The 7386-nt window shown below is 42.5% G+C and overlaps 1 pseudogene; it reads left to right on the forward strand.

The window, feature by feature from the left end:
- The first annotated feature begins 4863 nt into the window (after positions 1-4863).
- Positions 4864-6192, forward strand: LOC109376909 (heterogeneous nuclear ribonucleoprotein A1-like; annotated as a pseudogene).
- Positions 6193-7386: the final 1194 nt, after the last annotated feature.

Here is a 7386-nt window from a genome sequence, read left to right on the forward strand (position 1 = left end):
ACCCTTCAATCAATGTTACTACCTGAATTTGCCTGATCATAAGGATCATCTAGCGGGCTTGACAAAAATACACATTCCTAGGCCTTTCCTCTGGTGGGAATCAGGTATAAGGCAAAGCCCAGGGATCTGCATTTCAAATTAGTTGTTACATGTTCTTGTAAGTACTACACAAATTGATGTGTTTCATGGAGTTATTGGAATATAGATCCAAATTAAATTTTGGATAGCATTTACCGACTATGATAATTTTAGTTTTCAAATAGCAGTTTATTTTAAGCCATTTCTTCTGGAAGAATTTAATTTCACTGAATGTTGCACTTTTCTTTTAACCATAGGAACAAAGATTAAGAAACAATTTTTAACACTCATTGAGCGCTTACTATGTGCCAGGTACCATGTTTTTAGTCCTCCTCAAATCCTCTGAGGCAGGTACTATTGCCATCTCCATTTTATAGATAAAGATACTGCTGCAGAGGGATGTTAAGTACCTTTCCAGGCAAATGCAGCCAGGAAAAACGTAGAACCCGTGTTCTAACCTGACACAATACTGCCTCTCTGCCCTTACCCCAGACCAATTCCTCTGGTACTCAAAATGTGCTTTCATGCAATATGATTTGTGAAATGGATTTCATACGAGGTCTGACAATGAAGTTCATGAACTTGTTGCAAAGATGTTGCTAACCTCTTTTGATATCAGAGGAATTGTTCATTATCAATTTGTACCACCTGGACAAACCGTTAACCAAGTTTATTATTTGAAAGTGTTGAAAAGGCTGCATGAAAAAGTTAGACGACCTGAATTTTTCACCAACAATTCATGGCTCTTGCATCACAGCAATGCACCAGCTCACATGGCACTGTCTGTGAGGGAGTTTTTAGCCAGTAAACAAATTGGAACACCCTCTCTACTCACCTGATCTGGCCCCCAATGACTTCTTTCTTTACCCAAAGATAAAGGAAATATTGAAAGGAAGACATTTTGATGACATTCAGGACATCAAGGGTAATATGATAACAGCTCTGATGGCCATTCTGGAAAAAGAGTTCCAAAATTGCTTTGAAGAGTGGACTAGGCACTAGTGTCAGTGCATAGCTTTCCAAGGGGAGTACTTCAAAGGTGACCGTGGTGATATTCAGCAATGAGGTATGTAGCACTTTTTCTAGGATGAGTCTGTGAACTTAATTGGCAGACCTTGTATATGAAAGAGCTGGTTCACCTTGTGCTGTGTGCAACTCATGGCCAAAAGATTGCTAGAAGAGGCCTTATTCCAAACACACAGAGGCCTCTTCTAGAAAATATTTTCTATGCTAGCAAGAAAAAATCACTAATAAATTATGAAGGAAGGTAAAGCTTTTGTTAATTATTTTTTAATCATTTATTCTTAGGCTCCTGGTGAATTGTTGAGGGCTTCACAGAGTGTCTTGGGAAGTCTGTAATTAGGAAGTTTTAAGATAAACAAAATAATAAACATTCATAAGAATTATATTTGAAGACAACTGTTTTTAGCACATAGTTCCACTAGGAATTCAGCATCTTGGCAGTGGTTTATTTATTATGTGTTTTACTTTAAACAGAAAGCATGCACACTGATTAGCTCAAAAGTGTTCTTATCCTAATAGAGTAAAGAAAATGTATGCAAGAAGAGAAAGTGTGGTGTGTGGGAAAGCCAGGCATAGCTGGTATCTGGCTTCACTGCTGGCTGGAGCATAAACTGTGGGAAAATTAGCTCCCCTCTTTATGAGTGGTACCTCTTACAGGAGCTTCCTCAGAGAATCTCAAAAATACTTAGGGAGGGAACCCCATAAAGTCAAGACTTGCTGCAGTCACGTACACTGAGTATTCCAGGTGATAGAATGCAGAAGACACAGAGACATTTTGGTTAGCCAAGCAAGATGAAAATGATCTGGAAATAACCATGAAGCGGGGTGGTGGAGAGGATACCCCTAACGGCCTCCTGCTGGTAATATGGAGAAAACATTAATTAGGGCACAGCTGGTTTCCAGGGAGAGGCTAGATTTGGTGAGTAGGAGAACTAAGAAGGAACTCTAACTGGGTATTAGTTATTATAGAAGGAACTCTGGCTGGGTATTTCAGTTACTCTTGCTGCGTAATGTGTAACCCCAAAACTTTAGAGGCTTAAAATAACAATCTTTTTTTTTCTTCTTTTTTTTTCATGATTCTGGGAGTTGACTCCATTCAGCTAGGTGGTTTTCACTTGGGTCTCTAATGCTGTTGCTAAGGCTGGAGCTGTAGTAACCTCAAAAGCTTCTTTAGTCTTGCATCTGGCGATTGATGTTGGCTGTCAGATGAGACCTGGGGCTGTTGTCTAGAAGACCTAAGTGCAACCTCTCCATGTGACATGGGCTTCCTTACAGCATGGTGACTGGGTTCAAAGAGTGAGCATCCCAAGAAGACCACAGAGAAGTGATATCACCTTTTTTGATCCAGACTCAGAAGGTACAGAGCATCACTTCTGCTACAGTCACAGACCCTCATGGATTCAAGGGGGAGGAACGTAAACCCAATCTCTCAATGGGAGCAGGGCCAACTTCACAATGAAGAAGAAGAGCATGTGGAATAGGAGATCTTGTTGCAGCCATCTTGGCAAATGCAATCTTCTGAAGAGCGCAAGTACAAAGAGCAGAACATCGGAGTTTAAGATTTCAAAAAGCTGGCCCTTCAAAAGGATCACAAGGGCCACTCATGGGGGCAGCTTAGGTGGAATGGAAGCAAAGGTCATCAGAGTTGAGGAAGATATGGGACGATGAGTCAGGGGAATTGCATGGCCTTCTACATGGACATTGACATGCTCAGGAAAACAGGACTTGAAAGAGGTATGGTGAAGGCAGAGAGGACAAACACTATTGTAAAACCTTTCTGAGTTTCTGCCTTTTGTTCTGGGATGGTGAAAAAAGTAATCTCTGTGGAGAGGACTTCTCTTTTATTTGGGAAAAGATATTTGCTGTGGCCCTATTGTTTATGCAAAGATACAAATAACTTGATACTAACAGCTATAGATTCTAATAGCTATAGATACTAGATACTAAAAGATACTAACTTTTTCAGTGCTCATTTAGACTGTACTTACTGGGTACCAACTCTGGTCAGGTCCTGTTCTAGATGCTGGTACAGTAGTTAACAAAACAGACAAAGCTCTCTGCCCTAGGCTTATATTCTAGTGGGAGAGACAGACATAAAAGAGACTTTAAAAAAAGTATAATACATATTATGTTATATGGTGGTAAATGCTGTAGGGTGTAGGGGGAAATGGAGGGTAGGGGGGTGGGGACAGAGAAATCCAAACTCTGTGCATATTAGCTCATGGCACAGGAATTAAGAGCATGGATCTAGGAGCCACGCTGCTGGAGCGTGAATCATAGTCTGCAACTTAGTAGCTATGTGATTTTAGGCAGGTTACTTAGCCTCTCTGAGCCTCAGTTTCCTTATCTATAAAACATAGAAAATAGTAGTCCCTACATCAAAAGTTGTCAGGATTAAATGAGTTAACACAGGTAAAAAACTTAAAACAGGATAACAGGGATTTGAGGCCTGGTGGGGGAAGTCATGGGCTTCAGGGTCCCTACTGGAGCTCTAGGACCAAGCTTGAGCTGGTGGTCAGGGTGCCCATGCTGGGGTTCATGAATCTTGGGAGGAAAGGTCCTGAATGGAGACACATCACAGGGGCTCAGGCTGCCCTGGCATAATGTCTGAGATGGCAGCATGCAGATGGAATCTCAGCAGACTTCAGGATTTTATCCTGGGTCCAGCCTACTGAAGACCACAGGGAAATAGCTGTTTTCACCTTGAGGCAGAAACAAGGAAAGACCCAGAACTCAATTGCTCTGACAGAGTAGAATGGGGTGGGGAGGTGGGGGGTGGGGCAGCGTTGGTGAATAATCCATTCATTACATTCTGGTAACAAAGAATATCCATGTCAAATTGAGAGGTGTTTTCTCAGAGAGAAGCCACACGCAGTGGAAAGAGGAGGCACTTGAATCAGACAGGCCTGGGTACTAATGAAAGCTCTGTCTTTTGTGGTAACTGGGCAAGTTACTTAACCGTCTGAGACTTACTTTTCTCCCATGAAAACTGGGGGAAATGATATCTGCCTTGTACAGATCTTATGAAGTTTAAATATAACATATCAAGAGGCCGACACAGTGCCTACCATGTAGACAGACATACGCTCAGTGGACTGCCTCTTCACCTGGTGAGTCATCAGGTCATCTGCATACATAAGATGTTTACTGGTCCACTCCTCATCCAGTATTTAAAAATGAGCATTTCCTCTGGACTGACAATAATGAAATAATATAAGAAAATGAGACACCCATCCTCTTTCCATAGGACTTTTACTTTGGGCGGTGTTTTTCTGAAGGGCCCTGGGAGGCCTGGGCTTTCACAGGCACTGCTAGAAAAAGATTTCTGGCCAGCAACTGCCACACCTCAAGGAATCTGCTGTATCTTTCTGTGACCTTTTCCAAAATTTTTGCAGAAAATGTAGAATACAGCAGCATTCTAACCCAAAAAGCAAGCCTGGGGTAATGAACAAGCTTATAGAAATATTTTTGGAAATTTGTTTCTGGCATGGTGGATTAAGCCAACACAAAAACTACAGAAATACAAATATAGAACTACCAGAGAAAAAATTCTAAGAAAAAAAGCTTTAATACATAGCCAAGCTTGGCCAGAAGAAAAAGCATGTGAGTGAGCTTAAAGGAGGGCTCCCCAGCCTTGAAATGCCTGCAGCATGGCCAACTACTTGACTGTGGCTTTTCGAGAGACTCTGAGGCAGAGGACCCAGGTAAATGGCACTTAAATTTATGACCCCCAGAAACTTTTGTAAATAAGGTTTTTTTGTTTTGTTTTAAGCTGCTAAGTTTGGGGTAATTTGTTACCCAACAAAAGATAACTAGCTTTTCTGTTGGTGGACGTCGCCGAGTAAGCATTGTTAAAGTCACCTCTCCCACGGTCGACATGTCTAAGTCAGAATCTCCCAAAGAGCCTGAACAGCTGCGGAAGCTCTTCATTGGAGTTTTGAGCTTTGAAACAACCAGTGAGAGTCTGAGGAGGCATTCTGAGCAATGGGGAACACTCACAGATTGTGTGTGATGAGAGGCCCAAACACCACACATGCTCCAGAGGCATTGGGTTTGTCACCTATACCACTGTGGAGGAGGTAGATGCAGTCAGGAAGGCAAGGCCCTACAAGGTGGATGAAGAGTTGTGGGACCAAAGAGGGCTGTCTCAAGAGAAGATTCTCAACGACCTGGTGCCCACTTCACTGTGGATAAGATTTTTGTGGGTGTTATTAAAGAAGACACTGAAGATCATCACCTAAGAGATGATTTTGAACAGTGTGGGAAAACTGAAGTGACTGACATCATGACTGACTGAGGCAGTGGGAAGAAGAGAGGCTTTGCTTTTCTGACCTTTGATGACCACGACTCTGTAGACAAGATTGTCATTCTGAAAAACCATCTTGTGAATTGCCACAACTGTGAAGTAAGGAAAGCCCTATCTATGCAAGAGATGGCTAGTGTTTCATCTGGTCAAAGAGGGTTCTAGAATCTTCAGTGGTGTTTGAGGAGGTGGTTTTGGTGGGAAAGACAACTTTGGTTATGGAGGAAACTTCAGTGGTCGAGGTGGCTTTGGTGGCAGTTGTGATAGTGGAGGATATGGTGGCAGTGGGGATGACTATAATGGATTTGGTAATGATAGAAGCGATTTTGGAGGAGGGGGAAGCTACAACGATTTTGGCAATTACAACAATCAATCTTTAAATTTTGGACCCATGAGAGGAGGAAACATTGGAGGCAGAAGTTCTGGCCATTATAGTGGTGGAGGCCAATACTTTGCCAAACCACGAAACCAAAGTGGCTATGGTGGTTCTAGCAGCAACAGTAGCTATGGAAGTGGCAGAAGGTTTTAATTACTTCTAGGAAACAAAGCTTAGCAGGAGAGGAGAGCCAGAGAAGTGACAGGGAAGCTACAGGTTACAACAGATTTGTGGACTCAGCCCAAACAGTGGTGGCAGGGCCTAGCTACTACAAAGGAGACATGTTTTAGACAATACTCATTGTATGGGCAAAAAACTCGAACTTTATTTGTGACTAATTGTGTAACAGTTTATTTTCGTTTCTGTTCTGTGGAAAGTGTAAAGCCTTCCAACAGAGGGTTTTGGGTTTTTTTTTTTTTTTTTTTTAGCTGAGCCATCCCGCCACCTGTTGGCAGCTCACGGCTGCTCAGCTCGGGCTGACTCGAACCACTGTTGCTCAGAGCTCAAACTCTTGAGCGAGCTCTTAACCAACTGAGCCACTCAGCCGGCCCCCAACAGAGGGTTTTAATGTAGATTTTTTTGTTTGCACCCATGCTGTTTATTGCTAAATGTAATAGTTGGATCATGATGCTGAATAAACGTGTCTTTTTTAATAAAAAGATAATAAGAGGATACTGATTATTCAAAATCATTATATAAAGCTTTTGAAATCTCTTTTGAGAGCTGCAACCAGAAAAAAGCTAACAATCTCCAAAAAATGGTATGTTTCTTTCTTCTTACAGACAGTGATAAAAACACACATGTATTTTTCTTTTAATTTTGGCAACCAGGAAGCTCAGAGCCAAATTTGTGGCTCAATTGTAGTAATTGTGCAAGACATTAAGGCTTGCCTGTCTGTGTTCTTACGCCTGGTCTTTCCTTTTATTCTGACTTGTTTTTTTTTCCTTTATCCTGATTTTTCAGTTCATTTTTATGTTTTTCTATATTACATGAATTATGTTAAACCATCTCAAATTCAGAGAAGCAAAGCATTCAGAAATACTTAAAAAAAAATTTAAGTTTGCACCTGTTGAACATGAGGTGCCTTGAGGTGATGGTGGGGGAGACGAGGTAATTCAAGGGTGGCTCAGAGGTCTGATCCAGGGTATAATCCAGGGTTAATTTGGATTGGGTCAGAAAAGATCCAGTGCTAATGAAATTAAAGATGGGCAATTGGGGCCAGCAGAGTGGCACATTGGTTGAGAGCTAGCTTGGGACGCCAGAGGGCCCCGGTTTGGATCACACATATGAGGGCCAGTGACACTGCCCTCTACAGCTAAGATGCTGAACAACAGCTCAACCTGGAGATGGGCTGCCCTGAGTCGCTGGGCAGTGGGTTCATGGGCTACCGTGTGTAGCCAGCAGCCAGCGTGAGTGGCCAGCAGCCTTCATGAGCAGCCGTCCAGAAGCCAGCGACTGATCGAGGCAGACCAGGAAGAGCGCAATGATGGTGCCAACTTGGGCCAGTGAAGCAACGTCCTCCACAACGAGACTGAAGAACAAAAAGGACAGCAACTTGTCTGTTCCCCATCCCCCAATTCCCCAGTGCTGTTCCTATCCCCCAATT

The sequence above is a fragment of the Hipposideros armiger genome, unplaced genomic scaffold (genome assembly GCF_001890085.2).
Source record: "Hipposideros armiger isolate ML-2016 unplaced genomic scaffold, ASM189008v1 scaffold_1236, whole genome shotgun sequence".
NCBI classification, from domain to species: domain Eukaryota; kingdom Metazoa; phylum Chordata; class Mammalia; order Chiroptera; family Hipposideridae; genus Hipposideros; species Hipposideros armiger.